Genomic DNA, 24,073 nt, shown 5'->3' with positions numbered 1-24,073 from the left:
ACCAACTAGAATGTCTTTGTGCTACAGTATTCAGCACACATTCAAGGATAACCAACCAAACAAGGAAACATGGCAACATAAACACAAGCCAGCAAGAAAATCAGAACATGCAACAGTGAGGAAGAGCAAGTGCTTAGGTATTACAAAGGGAAAATTCCCAGACACAGGATACAGAACATCTATGCCTAGCATAGGGATAAAACCAAGGAGCCAGTGGTGCAGACCTGTAACCCTGAACCTTGGGAGGAGAGGTAGGAAGATCAGCGCTAAACTGGAGGTCAGCCTGGGTTTCCAGCAAGGCCTGTCTCAAAAACAACAACAACAACAAAAATTACAAGGGAAGTAGAAACTATGTAAAGCAAGACTATGATGTTGAGAAAGAACGAGAACTCTACAAAAGAAATTCAGTGATTAGACTGAAAATGCAAAGAGATAGATTCCACCCAGATTAGATATAGCTAAAGAAACACGCTGGGACTTGGAAGACACAACTATTGCAGAATACAGCATGGAAGAATTAAAAAAAAAAAAAACAGGGGTAGGGGTGGGTGGAAAACACAGGAAGTAGTATGAGAGAAGGCACAGTAAACTTAGGATGGCAAATTGACTTTGTACCACAAAAATTCTCCCATAAATAAGCAATCAAATTTGGAGAAAGTTGATAATATCCCCCAGCCTAATTTCCCTTCCAGCCCGCAGACACAATCAAGACAGGTCACACGCTGGCAATGGAACAGTGGTAAAGAACTATGACGGAAAGTGTGCATGAGTGTGTGACGTGGGAAGTCCTTGGATATGTGTTGCTTTTGTTGGTTGATGAATAAAGCTGTTTCAGTCAATGGCTTAGCAGAGTAAAGCGAAGTGGGAATCTGAGCAGAGATACAGAGAAAAAGAAGGCAGAGTCAGGTCAGGAGCCAGCCAGCCACTGAGGAAACAAGACATGTAGAAAATGAGGTAATGCCACATCCACGTGGCAATACATAGAAATGGGTTAATTTAAGATATAAGAGCTAGCTAGGAATATGCCTGAGCCTATTATAATTAATATAGTTTCTGTGTGATTATTTGGGTCTGGGCAGCCAGGAAACGAAAGTACGGTTTCTGTTTACAAGTGTGGGTATTGATCTCTCTGTCTGCCACTTTCCACTTGACAGGCTGATGTAGGGATGAAGAATTGGTGGCTGTGAAGCTCAGCAAAGGTTAACTGTATGGCGGTCTTCACAAAGCTCTCCCTCTCCTCCCCCTCATACACACACCCTCCAAGTTTGCTTCAGTAATTCACAGGCAGCTCCACCACTGCGAATAAACACAACACTTGAGATTCTGGCACCACCGCGGACCATTAAGATTGGACACAATCTTAAACCAGGCAGTGATGGTGCACACCTTTAATCCCAGCACTCAGGAGGCAGAGGCGGGTGGGTCTCTTGTAGGCCAGCATGGTCTACAGGAGCTAATTCTAGGACAGGCACTAAAGTTAACAGAGAAACCCAGTCTCAAAAAAACAATAAATAGGGGGCTGGGGAGATGGCTCAGAGGTTAAGAGCATTGCCTGCTCTTCCAAAGGTCCTGAGTTCAATTCCCAGTAACCACATGGTGGCTCACAACCATCTGTAATGGGGTCTAGTGCCCTCTTCTGGCCTGCAGGCATACGCACAGACAGAATATTGTATAAATAATAAGTATATATTAGATAAAACAATAAATAATAAAAATTTAAAAATGGATCCAATCTTTCATAAAATTCCCATTTTACCTGTGAAATCAGAGGCACACTGCACTGGTTTTTTTTCTTTTGAGATCTGGCTTATACACAGGTGTTGATGGTCTTTTGTTGTTTGTTTTTAATCACAAAACCAGCTAGAAAAGGAACTCACCAAAAGAAAAGACAAACAGGAAAAAAAATTTATAGAAAAAAATGCTTAGCTATTCAGTAACTAAAATGCAAACGACATCAACAAAATTATTAATTTTATCAATCAAATATAGAAACAGTGAGTATCATGCATTCTCGGTAGTGTGAAGAAATTTCACTGCTAACAGCAAGAGTGAAAGCTAGCACACCACTTTCAGAAAGACATTTATTTAATCACACCCTTGGCTAAGTAACTTCGCTATCTGGGAATATATCATAGGGAAAAGCCAGTAATATAAGTTGTCGAAAGAGTATAGGCACAATGACCCATTGGCTAGAACTTGGAGGGAAATTTAATATTTACTAATAGCAAAGGGTTGGGATACATTGAGGAGCCTGCAAATATTGAATTACCCATTCATTAAAAATTACATTGACCAAGAGTTTGAAATGTAAGTATCATTTGTTCCTAGTATTAACTGAAAAAAATTAAAATTATACATATAATATAGTCTCAATTTTATTTTATTTTTGTTTTTTTGAGACAGGTTTTCTCTGTGTAGCCCTAGCTGTCCTAGAACTATCACTGTAGACCAGGCTGGCCTCGAACTCACAGAGATCCACCTGCCTCTAACTCCCGTGTGCTGGAATTAAAGGTGTGTGCTACCACTGCCCGGCTCAATTTTATTTTAAAATGAGATAGGGAAACAATTTTTTAAAAAAGAAAAATGAATGGGGTCAAAGAAGTGCACAGATAGATTTGTTTATTTTTGATACTCATGAATATGTATTACTTTCCTAAGCAGAAACATAAATGTTATCATTCTCTGTAAAGAGATCTTAAAACAAGCTAAAATAAGTTCTATAAAATAATTCCATTCCCTCAACCCAACTGTTGGAGTTCCCCCTTGGTTGTTTACAGAACTGGGTGTGTGTACACACACATCTGGCACCAATGTAATTAGTTTGAATCTCTGAGTCGCTTTCTCAGAATGAGATGCCCTAGAAATGAGGCAAGTGATTAAATCCTTTTCCTGCCTCCTCCCTCTCCACCAACAAACTCTGGCAACCAAGAAGATTGAAGAGTATCCCAGCAGCGCTGAGCGTCTGAGAGACTGGCAAACTCCTGGCTGCCAGCCCCAGCCTCCTGATGGTCCTCTCTGTAACCCTGGGAAGCCATCTAACTGCTCGCTGCCTTGGTTTCCCCACTTACATGATGGGCAAGGAAGGCTGCTCAGGAGACCCTTGAATCTCTTTCAGTTCTATTTTCTGTGAATGAGTTAAAAAAAAAAAAACTCAATAGATCCCAACTCTTTAGGATAGTCATATAAAGAGTCAGTTTAAAAATAAAATATCATTTTCAGATGCCCCTATAATAGCAAATCTTCTTGCTTTTTGTTGTTGTTGTTAATCTAGACTTTGATACATTGACTTTAGATTAACCTCACACAGAGCCAGGGGTATTTTCATAATGAAACTAGATTGCTCTCAACTAAGGCAAAAAGATTAATTAACTTACTGGAGAATTAATTAAAATCTAAAATATAGTTTTTAGTGGTTTATTATTTAGCTTACGAGTACTTAAATTGCCTGTGCATCACCAACAACCACTACCCCCAAAATAAGAGAGTAAATGCTTCCCTCTTGGTCTGTCTGAATGCACGAAAAAGTCTCAGTCTAAGCTTGGGGACTCCAAGAGAGAAATCTAAATCAATGAACTCTTACTTAAACTTCTCAGTGACCCTTCCATGACCTGAAGACAGGCTTCATTTGCTTTCTGAAGCAGTGCGTTGGACACTGTCCCACCTTCCGAGGCACAAAAGTAACTTCTATCACTGCAGCTCGGCTGAACTTAAACTACCCTTGCCCTCTTTCTATCCTGCAGTGATACTGCTCATGCTGATGCTGGAGATACGTCAAGCTCTTGGTTTGGAGGAGAGATATCAGCAGAAGCACAGGTCATCCTTGGAACACACAGTCCTATGCAGATCTTTCTATGATTTAAGACAACACCCTGAGAGACTCCTCTAGGCTTCTACTGGTCACACACAAAGCAAGGTTTTAATATCCTGTTCATGCATCCATCCATCACTCCTCAAGCCCTGTCAAGACGGCTTTACCAGGAAGGAAACCGAAACTTGAATTCACGGCACCCTCACGGTACCCTACTTGACTGTCAGAGGTCCTGTCCGAGGCTTGATCATTTTGCATCTCCAAATTACGTAAGCAAATTCCTGCAGAACTCAACTCATACCACCACTTCCCTGCCCTGGTGTCGCCCACCAGCTCCTGCCCAAGCAGCAGGTTCAGATGCTCCTGCGGGGTGTGCTTACTGCCCACGATGGTTCTGCTACCCACACTTCTGGTAGGTAAGTTATTGTTACACTAAAGAGAAGAATCTGAGAAGGAAGAGTTGCCTCAAAAATGAACTTAACAAGATGATGATGGGGATTCCAGCACCTGTGCTGACAGAGAATGTTAATTCTAACCTGAAATTATTTATATAGAAAGTTCTACAAAGTTAATTATACATTTATTAAGTCACTCTTATGGAAAAGAATCAAATGACAATAAATAAAGTCTCTCTGGGATAATCATGTTACAGCATGATACATAATATCCCGCTAGAGCATGATACATAATATCCAGTGTTATATAGAACAATCATCCTCAGACAGGAGTAACTTTTCTCCCAGGGCACATTTGTTGATATCTGGAGATACTTGGGGCTGTCACCATTTAGAAAGGGTGGCTTTATAGGCTACCAGCATCCAATGGGTAGAAGCCATGGACATAACTAAACACTAGACAAGGTATTTCTATAAGGACAGCTGTCCTCATTCCTTTGACAAGGAAACACAAAGTCCAAGAACCATGGTTTAGAATCTGTCTTGAAGTAATGGGCATGTGTGTGGGGAGATGCAGACTCCCACTGCAAAATAACCAATCTATAGACCTTGCGGGAGAGCCTGTGAAGGCCAAGTTGTTGACAGGTGCAACCACCACACGATTAAAAATACTGAAGCCTCTGAGGGGAAAATGGAAATTATACTCCAAAGAGAAGGAGGCGAGCATGGTGGAACGTGCCTGCACTACCAGCACCCCAGGAGCTCAGAAAGGAAAATTTGAACTTTGAGATCAGTGAGCCTAGGCTACACAGCAAGACCCTATGCAAAAAAAAGATTGAGGTCTCCAGAGGTATATGGATCATGGGACAGCTAGGACCTTGGACTGTGTCACCATTTCAGGAGTACCAAGAAGGTGCCTCACCTAACCAGTTACTTCTGACACCTGGCATCCGCACCATAGAGGCAGCTTTTCACTCTTCAATGAGGTTTAAAAAACAAGGACCCCCAGACGACATAACAGTGACCTACGTTCGCATTCAAGACAAATAGACTGCGAGCAGATTGCCTTCCCCTGAGACCAGGTTTCACAGAGTGCAAGGCCTTCCTGGAGCAGCTGGAAAGGATGAAGAGAACAAGGGACCCTGAGGAGGGAGGGAAAGGGTGAAGAAGTGGACAGCAGCAGAAGACACTGCGGTGTCACCTACTCCACAGACTGTCTGCAGTTGCATGCAGGGAAGGACAGATGCAGAGAAAAAGAAGACGCATTCTTGGCCTGGAGGAAGATTACAGTCAAGCTCAGCTCAGGTGAAAGCACTCCAGGAATGCGTGAAAGAATGGGGGGTGGGGGTGCTCAAGATTGACCCGCTGCTGGGACAGCTAGGGGATCTCACAGTACCACAAAACTTAATGATGCTCCCATTATGTCAACAGTCCAACACTCTGCAAACCTCCCAGGCAGCTCCTCTCTAGCAAACTAGTAGAAAGCCCTCCAGGTGAAAATCTAGCCCCTTCTAAGGGCTCCGAAAGATGTCCCGTTCTTCCTGACACCTTTGCTGTCATTTCCCTCCAATGGACTCTTATTTTGTCTTGTAATGGCACCTTATGTTTTCTCTAGAGATTCCTGCTCTTGGTCTCCTTTGATTTTTCTTTCCCTTTGCTCCTTAGCCAGCATAGAACCTGCGAGCCCATTTTCTATGAAGATTTTCTAACACATCTGCTTCCAGAAAAGACTCCGGGGGGGGGAGGGGGTTAAATTCATAACAAAAATAATGCCATGGAGTTTTAAAAGAACTTAACATGGAATCAGAAATCATTTTAAGAAGAAAAAGTTCATTGTATCAAGAAGCTGGGATCACACAGTTACCAGAAACTGTTGGAAGTCAACGTCAAGAGATAAACACACAGAACAAATGGAAATTCTCCATTTCTGATCAAAGAAAAGCCACAATTCTAAGGGTTTCTTTTGGTTTTTGTTTGGTTGGGTTTTTTTGTTTTGTTTTGTTACGCTCCTGTTTTGGCTTTCCTGTCTTGATGCCCAAACTGCAATTTTATAAGTTTATCTTTTATGAACTGTGTCAAGTACTTCAAGACAAGGACGATGATTTGATTGTATTTTCTGATTGCAGCTCTGACATAGAAGTATTTGGATAGCTACCATTGTATTGGGGCTCTATAATAATTTTCTGGCCAGTTTGCATAAAAATCTGGGGCTACGTCTTCAAATCTCTCAACAGGTCTGTCTGAGCATTTGTAAGGACACTCCCTTGGCCCTGGTACCAGGCTGAAGTAAGTTCACCCCTTATTGTCCTTCCTTCTTGAGTTGGTTGTGTCCCCACCATCTGTCTGTCTCCCCTGTTCTGCACCCCTCCACCCCGCCCCCACCCAGTCTGTCTTTCTGCCTTCAACACAGATTCCCTTTAAAGCACGCGGGTTTGGCCACATTAAACTTTGTTTCATTCCCTGTTACAATCAGCACATTTTTTTTCTTTTCATTATTCTGCCTCCTTCCAGTGGAACCAACCCTCAAACATTCAAGCCTAAGTTGTCTGAAGCGTAGATTCAAGCTCTTTTCAAACCACACCATAATCTATAAAGTTAAAATGCAGTTTTCTCTGGAAGCTGAAGACCCATTACACTCTCCCCTTCTTGTCTCTATGCACACACACCCCCTCCGCGCGTGCCCTGCTAGTACACTTGGCACACATTTAGCCAAAAATGTCCTTCCCATATTAAGTTCTCCGTAAATAAGGATTACGATAACGGGGTCCTAATAGTTTCCTCAAACATCAGAGATATTCAAACAAGAACCTGTCAAACTGAAAACGGCATGACACACCCATTTTGCACGTAGTAGGTACTCAATAAGCATCTTGGAAATTAAGCTAATCTTAAAATCTTAAAACAGCTGCCTTGCACACAGTAGGCCTCCAGTAAAAGGCTACGAAATTGAATACCAGCCAACACTCTTTCTTAGAGAACCTGGCAGAGATGACATTAATCAAAACCACGGCGGCACAGATCCATGAATGGAAATGCACGTCTCGAGGTAGCGCTTTTCAGAGTGCAGGAGGAGCGCGTGACAAGCGCAGCCAAGGCAGGCATCGCGCCCTTTTAGAACGCTATACCCACCTCCGCTCCAGGGTATCGATGCGCGATCAGAATCTAGGGGCTGGAAAGCGCCTTTCCAATGATTGTCACTTCAGGGCAGCACCTGTAACTCTCTCCACAACCCCTCATTGGGTAACCACCCACCCGGGTTTCTCTGAGGACTCCGGAGTAGGAGACAGAGAACAAAAGCAAAAGCCCGCCGGGCTTCCGATTCTTTTCTGATGGAGATCAAGCCGGCCCGCGGTAGCCGGAGCCGGCCGGACAGAGCAGTGATGTCAGCCCCCAGCCGCTGCCCGCACTGCCAGCCCTCCCCAGCAGTTGCGGGCTCCAAGCAGCCGGGTCCTCTCCCGCCCCGGGCCACCGACCCGCAGAGGGGACGCTTCTTTTGGGTGCGGCCATGCAAAACGCTAGGCTGCCGGTTGAACAGGGAAATAAGCTGGAGGATAGGCTAACAGGGAACTGAACCAGACCCCCAAACCACGACCGGAATCAGAACTCTAGAACCGCCCCACTGCGACCCCGAATGCGCGCTGTCCCCAAGGGGTGGGGTCCCTTCGTGGCGCCCAGCCCCCGACCACAGGTCCTCTTCCCTAGCACACACCCATGGGGGAACCAAGCCGCAACCTTCTCACCCAAACTGGGGACCCAGGGACAGCACCCGCGCGCGGTGCGCAGAGGAAGAGGTCACCGAAAGGCGGCCGGGTGGGTCCCGCCGGAGATCGCGGGCCGGCGCTCAGAAAGTCGCGAGTTGGGTGACTGATCGGCCTTGAGGGGGATCACGGGTCAGGTGAGGCTGAGATGCAGAGTGAGCCTGGAAGTCCGGTCCTTGCTGTCCCCAGCTCTCGGAACCCCTACGGAACTCCGGAAGGCGCGGGGAGACGGAGAAGAAAGAGGGCGAGCAGGGAGTCACTCACCGAAGCAGATGGAGCGCGGCGGCCCTTTGTCTGCGGCCGCGGCGCCGGCGCTCTCGGCCCGGTTGCTCCAGCCCAGTCGCGGACGAGCTTCAGCCGGCTCCCCGACAGTCCGGATCGGGCTCTGGCCCGGCCCCCACCGTGCTGCCCCCGCCGCGGCTCCGCCTCCAGCCCCGCCCCTTCCCTGGCCCGCGGCCCCCACCTGCTGCGGTAGGGGGCGGGGGGGGGGGGAATAGAGAACCCCAGGGAACCGCACTGGGGACCATCCATCTGGAACCCAAACCAAGAGGCAGCCTCACCTGAACAGCCCGGCTCCTGCACCTCCTGCGTGGAGCCTGGTCCCGGGGCAGCCTGGCCCTCCCGCCGGGCACCTGCTCTCCAGGGCCCCTGTCGCTCTAGAAGCCGGTCCTCACTCCAGCAGGGTTGGGGGTCCCCTCAAGGCCCTGTCCCGGAGGAAGAGATGGCGGGAACTGGAGCTCTCTCTGAGCTCCGGCAGGAGCCTGATCTTTTCTCCTAGTCAGCCCTCTCTACAGTAACTGCTGACTGCTGAGACCGAGGGCGGAGAGAAAGAGCCGGCTGGAACTGGACCGCTCCAGGCAGGGGGAGACCCGTGTGGGCGGGAGCCAGCCTCTGGCCGAGGGTCGAGGGTAGGCTGTTGGAGCTCAGGTCACTAGCTGGCCTTGGAGGTGCTGCCGGTTGCCTGGACTGTGCATCAATCCTAGTTCGTGAAGTCCAAGTAAAACTCACAGACAGGTAGCCAGAGAAAAACCTGAGAAGCCTTCAGACCCCAAACTTTGGTGGTGACTGGTATTTGAGCTGTCTTTCAGCAAGTAGATGCGTCACTGAATGCCTGCGTCCCTTTAAAATGGGAAGCTGCTTTCCTAAGCAGGGAAAAAAATGCGATGAACTAAATATTGTATAATGAGGTCACCAGTGGCTTTAGCTGCCCGTGAGCCCTCCCTCCTCCCAACCAAAGCTCTCAGAGTGGGGGCTGCACTAGAACATTTCTCGGAGTCTGCTGTATCATGTGTTTATTTCTGCCTCATCCTGACTGGGAGAGACGTACAATTTCAGGTGCTTAATAAGGAACTCAGTAACTGTTGAAAAATTATGTTCGGGTTGTATAACTGCACTAAGGGTAAAACGGGTAAAAACATAAAACTCAAAAACTGTTGGGTTGCACTGGAAGCTGGAGCAATTATTTAGCTCAGTAGTGGTCCTAAAAGGGTAACAGGTGGTAGCTGTAATTACTGTGCAGATATAATTGCCGTTAATCATATGTGCGTAGGTAGCCAGCCAATAGGTTAGAGACAGTAGTTATCTGAACTTGCATTAACCTAAAAGAGAAGGCGAAGATAAAGATGGTGTCCCTCTGTAGTCAGACAATTCAATGTGCCTTCCCTAGAGCACATTTTAACGTCCTACTTACTTAATTTTCATTACAAATAAGTATTATCAATTCAGCAAGTATGAATAAATATGAAGTGTTCTGTGTTGATGTATTCCTTTTTATAACATCTCTTCTAGGAAGGAAGAAAAAGAGGCCTCAAGATGGGTGTGTTTTATGCAAAAGAGACAGAAGGGCAAATGTCCCACAAAGTAAATTCCCCAGTGTCAGATGAGGGTCTGGTGAGCGGGAATGGAGAGGGGGACCCAGGACAACAGGAAGTCTCTGAGTCTCTCTTCTCTGCCTTTTAGCTCAGCGTCTGGGGTCTGAAAACCGTTTTCGTGGCAACAGTGTTCTTGCCCATGTGAGTAATTTATCTCTTCCATTTGGCAACTGGGGAAATGTAATTTTCCCCATGTGATGAGCGTGAGGGAATAGCTCATGCATAGCAAGCAGCCCTCCTCCAAACCGTGGGATGAGAGACTATGAAATATGCATTTGAGTATCAGGGTCCTCTGCTGCACGAGGCCAGGAGACCGAATAAGAACCAGGGTTGTCTACCTGGGCTCCCTCCACCCAGCTTGCTGTGTGGAGTCTTTCTCCTGTGGGAGCTGCTCTTGGAAACACTCCTAAGAGGAGACTCCTAGAGAAAGAGCTGGAGGAAGTAGGTGTTGATCACCGAGAGTAACTGCCAGAAGGAAAGTCAGGGTGTTTCTCTAGGTCATTCCGTCACATGCCCCACTGCCCTCCGGGGTAGCCCTGGAGGATATGGGAACAGGAAAATACCCTGCCTGCCAGATTCATCCCAGGGTGGTCACTTTGTCTCAGGTTGAGGTGGTGAGGAAAACCAAACCCTCCAGACTACACAACAGTTTCCTCGTCTCCATGCCTTCTGCTCCAAGGAGGAGTTGGTAACACTGAGGAACAATGCCTTGGCTTGTGGCCTTTCCCCCAGGGATGAGGACTGGTCGGGTTTGAGAAACCTACTGAAGCTTGACTATAGTGGCGGAGCCCTCGGCAAAGGCAGAAAAAGCAAACCTCTGTCCTTTTGCAAAGAAGTCTGGTAATATCTCTCTCTTCCTCTTCCTCCCCCCTCCATCTCTGTCTTCCCTGCACCTTTTCCTTCTTCCCCTTTCCTGTTTCTTGTTCTTCTCCTTTGAGTCTCTCCTCTCTCTGTTTTTCCTCCCTGCTGTATCTGAAGCAAGTGCCACTTGTGAAACACACACACACATACACACACACACACACACACACACACACACACACACACACATGCACAGAGTTCAGGCTTATCCGTGAAAATGAGACAGATCCAAGGGATCATTACGGCCTCAGTCAGGCCTACAAATCAGAGGCCACGCCCTCTTCACGTCAGGCCATGCTAGAAACACCTTTGTTCCATGGCACAGATGAAACCCAAGATGCAGGTGCAGCCCTGGGGGCAGGAAGCAGCAGGCTCCCTGGGTTGTGTCACTCTAACTGTGGGATGCTGATTTGAAGCCTTCCGGTTCACCAGAATTACCTAGGAAAGTCTCTCGTACTAAGAAAATGTGACTACAGGGGCCCATTTACCAATGTCTGTCTATTTCACTCTGCCTTCCCACCTGTTACAATGAACAATCTGCCGTTGCTCTGGGCTGGGGTTGTGAGTCCGGTAGAGGGCAAGCTGAGGGTGGAGGCATCCTCGGGTAATAAACAAATACATCTGTCGCTGCTGTGTCTGAATCATACGCTCTTGTGGACACGATCTCATCCCCTCATTCACTGAAAAACATCTTTCTACAAAAAGTTCTTCCCTCTCCCTCTGTAGGGTTTTTTTCTCACAGCTGGACTACACACAGCAGCATTCAAAAATAGTTTAAGGGTTGGCAAGATGGCTCGGCGGGTAGAGGCCTTGCTGCCAAGCCTAGTAGCCTGCTTTGATCCCTGGAACCTACACAGTAGGAGGAGAAAACTGGCTCCAGGAAGTTGTCCTCTGACCTGCCTGCCCCTCCACCCCCAGTAAATAAATGTAATAAAGAATTGTAATGGTTTAATGTTATCAGCCATTCAAAAGTAAATCCCAGAACCAGAGAGGCAGAGGCAGGAAGATCAAGACTTCAAGGCCATTGGTTGTATAAGGAGTTTGAGGCCAAGTGAGACCCTGTATAAAAAGAAAACAAATAAATACCAAATCCAAAGTAGAACAAAAACTCCCCGCTGACTTTTTTTTGTTTCCGTCTCCCTCACAATAAAAACTTCATTCCCTTTTTAGCCCGCTTCTGTTATCTGACTATAGGATAGCCAGCGGCCTGTGTTTTTAAACCCAATGACCCCTGTCCAACTTGAAGTATGGTTCGTCATTCCTTTCTGTTGCACGCGGTTTCTAGTTGGTCTTTTCTTGCTTGCTCTAATGACTTAGCTGTTTCTCCTTGTCTACCCTGTGCCTGGGGGCTTTTTACCTTTCTTACACCTGTATATCTTACTTTCACTGCTTCTCTACGTCTGTCTGTCTGTCTGTCTAGTTGGCGTCTGACTTCTTTGCCCCAAGCATGTCTCTTCTTCTCTCCTCCTCGTGTTCTTCTCTGGAGCCTAGATTTCTCCTATCTCTCTGCCCGCCAGCCGCACCTGTCCTTTCTCCTGTTCAGCTCCTCATTAGACCAATCAGGCTCCTCAGACAGGCGAGGTGAAGCAAATGCAACCATCTTTTCCTAATAAAACAAAAGGAACACGCCTTTGCCTAGTTAAAATAATATTCCTCAACAAAGTCCAGTTTTAGGCTGTGGTGAGACTGTAGTTCTCCTGGTGGCCATTTTGTCACACATGGTGTGTGACTAGGACGGCAAAAGCCAGGCACCATCTGGACACCGAAGTATTTGTTAAAACCTGAGCTACCCTGGGCCTGAGGTGGAGAGCATCCACAGACCAGGCAGCCTCGGGTTAGCCTGGAATAACCCTTTATGAGGGAAGGCCCACAGAGGCATTTGTGACAAACGAGAGAACCAGACCTAATGGGACAGGGAGTGCAGGTGGCAGGAGACTGGCTCAGACCGACCAGAGCATAAGGAGAAACGGCCCTGTCCTTGGGGAGGGAAATGGGTCTTCTCTACTGGAAACTAACCTGGAGTTTGAAACTTCTCAGCCTGGGGTCAGAGGGTGGGTTTCCTCAGCTCCAGCTCTCTGGGTTTTTACTCTACTTTAGCAGGATTTCTACCTTCCTTCTCTACTTTATTTTATTTTTAATTGTTGTTCTCCTTTGTCTTGCCTGCCCACACACTTGTTCTTCCATTTGGGGTCAACGTTCTTTGTTTTCCTTTCTTGACGTATTCCCTTGCTATCATCGTCTCTGCATTTACTGGCATAGATTCACTTTGCCTTAATTTTTAAAAGACAATCTTATATTTGTATTTGTATTGCTCTAATTCTGATTTTAAACTTTTTCATTATTAAAAAAAAATCTTCGCTGTCCCCCTCCCCCCAGTCTCTCTCTGGTCTCCTCATTTTTCTTAACGTTTTTCCTACTCTTTCTGTCTCCTTCCTTTATCTCACTTATTTACTATTTTCACCCTAATTAACTGTGAGCTTTAGTACATTTTCTACAGTGGTTTTGCCACTTTTAGTTCTCTGGTCACTGATAACACATTACTGAGCTGTAATTGATTTTTGGTTTTTGAACATTTCTACCTGTAGTGTGGTCTTGTGCTGACAGTGGTCTAACAGTTTGTTTTCCCTTGGCTGAGTGGTAGTGGAAGCTCAGCTTTCAAGGGCAGGCTGTCAGTATGAACCCCACCACCGCCAACAACCCACCAGAAGAGGCATCCAAAGCCACACACGTGCAAATCTCAACACAAAATGCAAGCAGTGTGGAAAAGCAAGGCGACTCCCCAGGCAAGCATAGCTCACAGATACAAGAAAAATGGAAAGACAAGAGAAGGTAGTCCTGGTGATAGGGGAGAGTATGGGTCGACAAAGGGATGCATAGGACATGAAAGCGGGAAAGAATCTGAAGGAAGAGGCTACAAAGGGAGAGGAACGAGGGCAAAGGGAAACAAAGGGATGAATGTCACAGTGGTACCTGTGGTGCTTCCCATGAGAATGACCCCAGAGGCTCATATGTCTGAAGGCTTGGTCTGCAGATGGTGGAGCTGTTTGGGAAGGATTAGGAGGTGAGGTGTGGACTTGTTGGAGGAGGTGTGTCACTGGCTTTGAGGTTTCAAAAGACTCCCATCATTCCTACTGTTCCTTCTCGGCCTCCTGCTTTCAGATCAAGCCGTGAGGTCTCAGCAGTTCCTGCTGGCACTTTTGCAGGGCTTTCATGGACTGTAACCCTCTGAAACCACAAGCCCGATTCAGTTCTTTCTCTTAAACTGCCTTCAGCATGGTGTTTCATCACATTAGAAAAGGAAGTAAGACAGTGTCTAGGCCAGGCCTAGGTGGCACAAACCTTTAACCCCAGCACTCAAGAGGCAGAGGCAGGCAGATGAATGCTTATTTCAGGCATCAGTAAGGGACGGGGGTGGGGGAGGTGAGATAAATGAGCATGATCATAAAATTCAGGAACTCTGGGATTCATATAAGAGAGCAAACTTGGAATCCATGGATACAAGAAGGAACAAAGACATACATTAAAATCCTAAACCTAGAGATAGATGTTTAAAAACCAGAAATGTTCAGAACCCCAAACCACCCCAAATTGACATAATCATAGAAGAATCTCTCTGTTATATAAGACAAAAAGATGTTTAAAAAGTTACAAAGCAACAAAACAATGTTAAAAGTTTTAAGCAAAGATCAGGCATGGTAGTGCAGACCTTTAAATCATAGTACTCGGAAGGAATAGATTGGCAGATCCCTGTGAAGTCAAGGTCTTTTGACGTACAGAATGAGTTCCAAGCCAGCCAGGAATGCATAGTGAGGCCCTGTCTCAAAAGGACAAACAGTTTTAAGAGAAAATATAAGATCATTTACAAAGGCAAAGCATCAGAATAATATCAGAACTGTCATTAGCCGCTTTCAAAGCCAGAGAGTACTGAATGGCATCTTCCAGGCCTTGACAGTAACTGCCAACCAAGACTGCTACACCACAAAGCTATCTTTTTTTTTATTAAATTTATTTATTTATTAAAGATTTCTGTCTCTTCCCCGCCACTGCCTCCCATTTCCCTCCCCCTTCCCCAATCAAGTCCCCGTCCTTCCTCAGCCCGAAGAGAAATCAGGGTTCCCTGCCCTGTGGGAAGTCCAAGGAACCCCACCTCCATCCAGGTCTAGTAAGGTGAGCATCCAAACTGCCTAGGCTCCCACAAAGCCAGTACGTGCAGTAGGATCAGAAACCCATTGCCATTGTTCTTGAGTTCTCAGTAGTCCTCATTGTCCGCTATGTTCAGCGAGTCCGGTTTTATCCCAGACTTTTTCAGACCCAGGCCAGCTGGCCTTGGTGAGTTCCCGATAGAACATCCCCATTGTCTCATTGTGTGGGTGCACCCCTTGTGGTCCTGAGTTCCTTGCTTGTGCTCTCTCTCCTTCTGCTCCTGATTTGGACCTTGAGATTTCTGTCCGGTGCTCCAATGTGGGTCTCTGTCTCTGTCTCCTTTCATCGCCTGATGAAGGTTAATATTCAGGAGGATGCCTATATGTTTTTCTTTGGTTTCTCCTTATTTAGCTTCTCTAGGGTCACTTATTATAGGCTCAATGTCCTGTGTTTATGGCTAGAAACCAAATATGAGTGAGTACATCCCATGCTCCTCTTTTTGGGTCTGGCTTACCTCACTCAGGATAGGTTGTGGAGAAAGGGGTGCACTCATCCATTGCTGGTGGGAATGCAAACTTGTGCAACCACTTTGGAAAGCAGTGTGGTGGTTTCTCAGGAAATTCGGGATCAACTTACCCTTGGACCCAGCAATACCACTCTTGGGAATATACCCAAGAGAGGCCTTATCATACAACAAAAGTATATGCTCTACTATGTTCATAGCAGCATTGTGTGTAATAGCAAGAACCTGGAAACAACCTAGATGCCCTTCAATGGGAGAATGGATGAAGAAAGTATGGAATATATACATATTAGAGTACTACTCAGCAGTAAAAAAAAAAAAAGAGCTTCTTGAATTTTGCATGCAAATGGATGGAAATAGAAAACACAAAGCTATCTTTTAAAGTTGTTGGAGAGATAAAGACATTTCAAACCAAGAACAAACTAAGGGAGGCCATAACTACTGAGCCAGTAGATATTCAGAGGGATGCTCTACACACGGAGAAGACAGACAGTCTCCACTCCAAAGAGTACAGGGGAGAATAACTTTCACAAGAGCAAGGCTGAGCAAAGGAGGGCAGAGAGGAACCCAACACCCTAAAAAAATAAGCCTGAAATCCCCTAACAGTGGAAGGGAGAGGGTGAAGAACCAACAAGAACCCAATCAATCAGATGAATAACCACAAAATTATAGAAATTAGTAGACATCTTTCAGTAACACCCTTAAAGATAAATGGCTTTGGCTTGCCAATAATAACACAAGACAAAAAAAAAAAAACAAAAAAAAGCAAACAGGCTTGGATAACTGAATTTTGAAAAATAAACAAAGCAACAAACCTACATCCAATTCTCTCTTGTCTCCAAGAAACATACCTCACTAGTAAAGACATCTGCAGACTAAGCATCAGTGATGGAAAACAAAACCAAGCTGGTGCTAAGACATCATAAACTATTCTGATATCTGATAGTGTCAGTTTAAGAGGAAATTTTATAGCTATGAGTACTTAGAAAGATTTGAAATAAACAACCCCACAGTACACTTCAAGATCTGAGACAAACAAGAACAATCCAAACTCAAAAGAAGCAGGTGGTGGCGAGACATAATAAATATCAGGGAAGAAATTAGCGGCAATGGAAGCTAATAGAACAATACATAAAATCAATCAAATAGTAGCTTTTTAGAAAATCAATAACGTTGCTAAGTCTGTAGTCAAACTAAATAGAAGAGGAACGATTCAAATTCATAAAGTGAGAGGTGAAAAAGAAGTTGCTATAGATTCCAGTTAAATCCAGAGAATAATCAGGGAATATGCTAAAAAATTATATTCCAAAAATCCTGGAAAAGCTAGAAGAAATAGATAAATTCCCAGACACACGTGACCTAATGAAATTAAATTAGGACAGTAGTGACAACTTCAACATATCCAAAGCAATCAGTGAGATTGAAGTAGCAATTTAAAAAAAAAAATCAGGGCTGGAGGATCCACTGACAACTTTTACAAAAACTAAAAGCTCCTGAAACCAGTCCATAAACTAGAAAAGGAAGGAACACATCCCACAAAATCAGCAAGACTCCAATCCTAAAACTAGATAAGATAACCTGGTGGCATAATCCCAGCACTCGGGAGGCAGAGGCAGGTGGATCTCTGTGAGTTTAAAGCCAGCCTTGTCTAGAGAGCAAATTCCAGGGCAGCCAGGGCTACACAGAGACACCCTGTCTCAGAATAACCACCTCCCAAAAAATTCTCAATATACATTTTGCAAACCTATTTCAAGAGCACATTAAGAAAACTGTGTACTTTGACCAAAGAGGTTTCCTTCCAGTAATGCAGGATTGGTTCAAGATAAGCAAACTTCTAAGTGTAATTCAGCACATAAATAGACTTGAGGTCAGATACCATATGATCATCTCACTTGAGACAGAAAATGTATTCAATAAACATTAACGTCTGTCATGATAAAAAGCCCTGAGGAAACCAAGAGCAGAAGGAATACACATCAACGCAATAAAGGCTTTATATAACAAACCTATAGACATTCTTTCTACTGGATGGAAACACTGAGAGCATTTCTCTAAAGTGTGCAGTGAGATAAGGGAATACACTTTCTGTGTTCTCGTCCATGATAGTGCTCCAAGTATTTGTTAGTCAGACGCGTAAGACAAGAGAAAGAAATAAAACAAATAAGAAAGAAATCAAATCATATATTTAATATACAGTGTTTATTTCAAACTGTTGGTAGAGTGGTGTAAAGACCCTTATACTGTACTTAAGGCAGTTAATTCTGAACTCAGAAGCCCACTTCTGTCATAAAATAGGAACAACCACAGACATTAAACCTGGAAAAAACCACGATGCTAAGGAGTGGACCTTCAACACTGTTAAAGAATATGGGAATGAAAGTATATAGGGAGACGCATGCAAATCAGTTGTACCCAAGTTCCTCACAGTTCTCAAGTCTGTGCTGCGAACAATGTCTGGTTAAAATTTTGAATAAGTTGGAACACAGAGAATTGAAAACTTCCCAGATCTTCCTGGGACACGCAGGAGAAAGGCAATAGGTCCCGGTTTGTTCCAAGCTTGTGTGGCCTACCTGACATGCAGTTGTGGATCTGGAATGTCTGTGTGTTTACATCAGTGAAAGTCAAAGGTCACCTATAGGTTATGAGTCACTAGAGAATACCAACCAGTTTCAGATCACTGAACTTCATTTTTTATTCTTCTTTAAAACTTTAATATTTAGTACCCTCTATGAAATTCTACATTTTTAAAAGGCAGAAATGTATTTTTGGCTGGCTACTAGGGGTTGGTTTCCAATTAGGAACACTGGGCACTGTTGCCAGCTCTAGAGAGTCACTTTCACGCTGCTTCACTGTGTACAAATAGAGTAGATCTCTCCCCTGCATGCTGAGTGTGGCTCACCTCAAATCCTTCAGCACTCGGTCGAATGAACAGCAAAGAATATTGGAATAACCATGTCATGCTATAGCCGTTGCTAATAAATGCAACACTTTTTAAAATAAAAGAAAAACAACATAAATGAATGCATGTGCTATTAGGCACTCCTAAGAGACGATGGCTAGAAACTCCAGAAAGAATAAATTCAAAAGTGGATTTGAAAAGAATAAAATCTGCACAAAGCTGATTCAGAAGAAACCCTTACGATATCATCAATGAAAACGGTTAGAGAAGTATAGATAATCATTCTGAAAATTAGCAAAGAAAATTGAGCCCAATTAAGTACGAAGACTTTGGAGCCATTGTCTTCACTCATTCATTCATTTTGAGGCAGGGTCTCACCCTGCTACCTAGGCTGGTTTGAATTCCTGAGGCCTGAGTGGCCCTCGTCCCCTGGGCTCCTGAACTGTTGGGACTACAGGTGCACGTTGTCAGCGGTGGCCCTGGTTTTGTTGTTTTTCTTCTGGTGTTTTTCTAGGTTTTGTAAATTCTATCTTTTATTTTTGAGATTACAACATGTCCCCTTCCCTTTCCTCCTCCCAAGCCCTCCCATCTACTTCTTGCTTTCTTTCAAACCCGTGGGCTCTGTCCACTTATTGTTCTGATGGGAGCTCAATGGTCTCTGGGATTCCTCTTAAGTTTATCCTTACACAGATGCTCGGCGCTGTTTCCCCTATGTAAGTTTACTTTTCTGTTGTCACAGCAACCAATGTTGAAGTATATTTATTTTGGTCCTGGTTTGATATAGCATAGGCCATCATGGCAGAAGGCATGGCATTTGAAGTGACTGGGTCCACGCAGCAAGAGTGTGAGGTAGCTTGTGCCTACCTAGACAGATGAGGACATGGAAGGCTCAGTCAGTTCTGGGGTAGCCATAACCCTCTAGCGTTGCCCCCTTTGCCTTACATCTGACAGCTACGTCAGACACAGCAATGCCACCAGCTGGGGACCAGATATTCAAACGCATGCGTCTAGGGACATGTGGTTATTCAAACCACTACACTCTACCAGGTCTCTAGAGAGTATATCTATGCAATGAAGTAGCATCTTCCAGGGCTACTTGTCACCAGAGTCACTCAGTGAAATCAGTATCTTGTCCCTTCCAATCGCTGTGGACTCGGTGAAAGTTCCCTCACGTGTTGGAGGCAAGTTCACCCAGGTAACAAATACCTAGATCTGACTTTAGTGTTCCCATGGTTCCCAAGGAAAGGGCAACACACCTCAACCTGCCAGCTCACCAAGACTTTCTTGACGAGCTTAGCCCAACCAAATGTTTTGCCTTTCAATAAGATCTCACCAAAACCCTTAAGGACATGGCCCTAGTTAGTCCAGATCCTCCCCCAACCCTGCCTCTCAAACCACAGATCATAACTCACTTACAAAATCAGTGAGGAAAATTACATTCCTGAAATAATGAGATGGAATAGAGCGTATCAGAGTTCACTGTAATAAGATCATCATTGAATGACATTGTACTACCCAATACATAAGAGGTTGGGGTGGGGTATAGGCATTCTCATGGGGCTAGCGTTGTGTGCTTTTTTTAGTTATGGTCCTGACCTGAAAGTGTTGAGTACCTCCTGCTTCTCTATGTCAGCTCTGCAGAAACGCAGACATCCTGAGATCCGGCTTTTCTCTTTTGCCTCATTTTTTTTGTCTTCAGGTCGGTTTCGTTCATCTATTGACCTGTTAAACTATGCTGTTCCTCTCCTACAAACAATTCCATGTTATTAGAATGTATTTGAGTCTCTTCCCTACTAAAGGAGCCCAGCTTATATTTTTTCCACAGGCTCATTCTTCAGCGTCCTTTGGTTTGCTGGATAGCCCGTATCTATGAGGACATATGTTTCATTCATTTCATTCTTAAATCCCCAAAACCATCATTAAGCATGCATTATCATCTAGACGCCTAAACAGACCTTATGCTGACCTACTGTTGCCCAGTATCTAGGGGGTCTACAAATGATCTAATACCTATCAATAATTAAGTGCTTAGAATGATGCTTTGTATTTATTATTTATACCTTGATGGTTACAACCAACTAGGCAAAGACTGTCAGTTGTGTGATGATCTTTTGTTTTGTTTGGAGACAGGATCCCCCTGTGTAGTCCAGGCTGAGCTTGGATTTGTGATATTGTTCCTTCAATACTCCCCACCCCAGTACTGGGATTAGATCATTCACGGACATGCCTGACTCTTGCCTAACTTTTAAAAGTTGGTCCCTGTTATCTTCTGTTCTGCTCTGTCCCTCTCTACCTGGACGTCGGTGCTGCCATTGTCCCAGACTTACTAAGCATCGATGTGGATTTGATAAATATGGAAGGCAGTTTCTTACCATCTCTAGAAATGCTCAGTAAATGTGAATTGGATCACTATCGCCAACTCCCCATTCTCACAGCCAGATAAGAAATATGTGGCCTTGTCTGCCCGTGATTGTTGCTATTTTTTTTGTTGTTGTTTATATGAACTAAGAAAGCCTCAGAGATATTTAAGAATTTTTTTCTATGCACACTGAAATAAGTTTTGCTTGAAAAATTAAAAGGAAATTGATTTTGGCTTAGTGGAGACAGACGTTTTTAAATGACTGCAGAGTCAGGAATAAACTGTAGTTTCTGTGACCCCATCCCACAGCCAAGCAGGCCTCCAACGAGGCATGAGGAATTTACCAATGATGGCATTTCTTATGATTAATCCGGCTTGAACAAGTAATTTTCATGGGAAAAAAAATTGTAGCTGAGTGGATGAAATACAAATGTGTTTCTAATATTAAACAAATACACACAGACACATGCAGGCCTCCAGTGAAAACATAATCAATTCCAGTCAGTTCATGTGGGTAAGTCAGTGAACTATCAAAAATCAGAACACACGTTCCACTCAAGAACAGAACCACCTAAAATCTCTTAGGAAGCACTGTGTCTTGGAGGAAAATAGTCCCCCAAATGGGAGTCCACACGATGGCTCTGTTTTTTGGTAGTTAGTTTGTTTTTTGATTGGTTTTTTTGAGACAGGATTTCTCTGTGTAACAGCCTTGGCTGTCCTGGAATTCACTTTGTAGACCAGGCTGCCCTCGAACTCACAGAGACCTGCCTGCCTCTGCCTCCTAAGTGCTGGGATTAAACGTGTGCACCACCACCGCCCGGCATCCATGGCTTGTTTTCACACAGTGCTCATCAGTGACTGTGTCTTGCTACTTATCAGCTGGTAGACTTGTGTTGAGATTCCCCAAGGAAGTGTGCTACTACCCAGATGTCCTCTCCATGGAGAAGCCCGAATCAGGAAACCACTGCAGAAAAACAGCCACTTTTATTAGGAACATTCAGAAGCTAAGCCAGGTCACTAATGATGGTCTCTCTGTATACAATGACAGTGGGACTAATCTATGAATTGTGAATCCCTTTCTTTGGTTTGGTTTGGTTTTCTGGGAGGAAATCTGTTTGCGGTTATTAGAGCCACAGCTGGCTCTACTGTTGATTACAGAAGAACCGTGAGACACTTTGCAGTATGGAAAAAACATATGCAGCTAAAAAGCTCTCTCGACGGCTTTGCTGCATCAGTGTGGTTTAGCACATCCCCTGCATCGTATTAAATGAACAGAGCTCCTGGTGAATCCTGGTGAAACTGAAGCTGGCTGCCATCTGTTCTTGTCAGGTGTGGCTGATGGTTAACAGGCTTCCCTCCAGAGAGCTGCCTTCCCCAACTCCAGGAGCACCTGGCTAACAAAACCAACACAGTCTCCATCTTTGTCTTTGCCGTCATCCAATTAGAATGTGCACACAGTCTGTGATGAGGCTGATGTGAAAGTCACTTAGGAAATTCCGCTGATGAGGACCAAGCAAGGTGGTGTCCTCAAGGAGTCTCGGAGATGCTCAGTGCTGACCACAAAGCAGACATCGAGGGCTCTATTTTATGGAGCATCTTTCCGGGTAAGGTTCACTTATGATAACAGTACCTAGACCAGGGATGGAGTTGCAGGATTTGAACTGTTAGCAGTGTGGCAGGTGTGAATCTGTTTGTGACTCATGTTTTCAGGGAGCAAGTCACATGGGAGGAGGGCAAAAGAATGAGTCTATAATTACGAGTTGCAGCCAGTGCAGAGCTGTTCTCTCCTCTACCCCTTCGTTTCCCTGCTAACACTGACTTCTTCGTGTAGAAAGTTGAGGTCTCTTGATCTGAGAAGGTGCATGTTTTCCAGACCCCTAGGGAATGAACTTGAAGCCTGATGAACTCACCTCCAGCTAATCAAATGTAAGAACTCTGCTACAGAGCTCTTTCCTACAGAAAACGTACACAAAGAGGGGGGGGGGTGTTGCATGCATCCTTTTTTGGATATAGATATGATGCCAGGGCTACACCAGCTACAGTGTGACCTTGGGACCTGCATGAATGAGGACAAGAAAGTCTCAGGGATGCTGGCCCTTGCTTCAGTGAGCTGCTAAGCCAATTTCAGTAGCTATGTGTCATCTTCTCATATGTAAGAAAAAGCCTTCCTGATTCACTTATCTCCGCGAGTAGGGTTTCCCGTCACTGGCAGCCCACATCATCCCCTTGTCTCAAAAGATGAGGTCAAGGTCTGGGAAGTGGGACATGAAAGACAAAGATGCAAAAGTCCAAGAAGCAGAGCATTGAGGAAGAGAGAAAATGTTGTCAAGGAGTCAAGTACGGGCAGGCCAGCAAGAGGGCTCAGCAGATGACAGCCAGGTAACCTGAGCTGATCCCTAGAATCCACGGTGGAAAGAAAGAACCACAGACTCCCTGTGATCTCCGCACTTGCACTGTGGCATGCATACACCCACACTCACACACACACACACACTCACACACTCACACACATACACACTCAAATACACACTCTCACATATATACATACTCACATACACATACTCTCTCACATACACACTCAAATATACACACATTCATATACATGCTCAAATGCACACACACACTCACATACACACACTCAAATTCACGCACACTTGCTCACATACACACCCAAACACACACACACATACACGTTCACACACACTCGTGCACACATTCACATACACACACTCACATACACACTTGAACACACGTATACATGCTCGTACACACACATACACACTCACACACATTCACTCACACACATACATCAAACACACAGACACAATTAAATATATATTTAAAAATTTTAAGATAAGACTGGAAAAGTTTCCTGACAATTTTCAAGTAAGAGATTAAATATGAGAGCCATTTTATTTTATTTTCCTTTTTTATTGGTATATATTAGTGGTACAAAATAATGGGTTTCATTGTGGCATCTCCACGTGTATCATCTACTTTGCTCACATGTCTCCTATTCCCTACTCTTACCCACCCCATCCCCTTCCTCTTTCCTAATTGTTCCTTTCTATGTTCTTACCCTCTCCCCCCAAACCCCACATATGAGGAAAACATGTCGAGCTTGTATTTCTGAGTCTCTAGTTTTAATTATTTTACTACATAAGAACCATTTTAAAGCGGCTGAGGGGGCAACAGGTAGACAGACTGTACTGGATAGACGAGCACAGACTCCTCCAGCATCAACTGTTCTTTCTAGAAGCCTTGAAAGAGCATGTGTCATACAGTCCAGTGTGCGAGCATGTTTCTCATGGAGTCTGGTGTGCTAGCATGTGTCATACAGGCCAGTGTTCTAGCATGTTTCTCATGCAGTCTGGTGTTCTAGCATGTTTCTCATGCAGTCCAGTGTGCGAGCATGTTTCTCATGCAGTCCAGTGTGTTAACATGTTGCTCAGATTC

The 24,073-nt window shown here is 44.7% G+C and overlaps 1 protein-coding gene across 2 annotated transcripts in view; it reads right to left on the bottom strand.

The window, feature by feature from the left end:
- Mapk4 (mitogen-activated protein kinase 4) overlaps positions 1–9,275 on the bottom strand; it is a 133,140-nt gene extending 123,865 nt beyond the window's left edge. Inside the window, exon 1 of one of the 2 annotated variants that reach the window (XM_075968321.1) lies at positions 8,522–9,275. The gene's annotated coding sequence lies outside the window, so the exon portion shown is untranslated. Of the gene's footprint in view, positions 1–8,225; positions 8,356–8,521 lie in introns of those variants that run through there. The other variant, XM_075968320.1, reaches the window with a different exon arrangement.
- Between the last annotated feature and the right edge of the window lie 14,798 nt (positions 9,276–24,073).

The sequence above is a fragment of the Microtus pennsylvanicus genome, chromosome 4 (assembly GCF_037038515.1).
Source record: "Microtus pennsylvanicus isolate mMicPen1 chromosome 4, mMicPen1.hap1, whole genome shotgun sequence".
In the NCBI taxonomy this organism is placed as follows: Eukaryota; Metazoa; Chordata; class Mammalia; order Rodentia; family Cricetidae; genus Microtus; species Microtus pennsylvanicus.
Note: the sequence above shows the minus strand (reverse complement) of the source record. Positions and strands in the feature narration are given on the sequence as shown.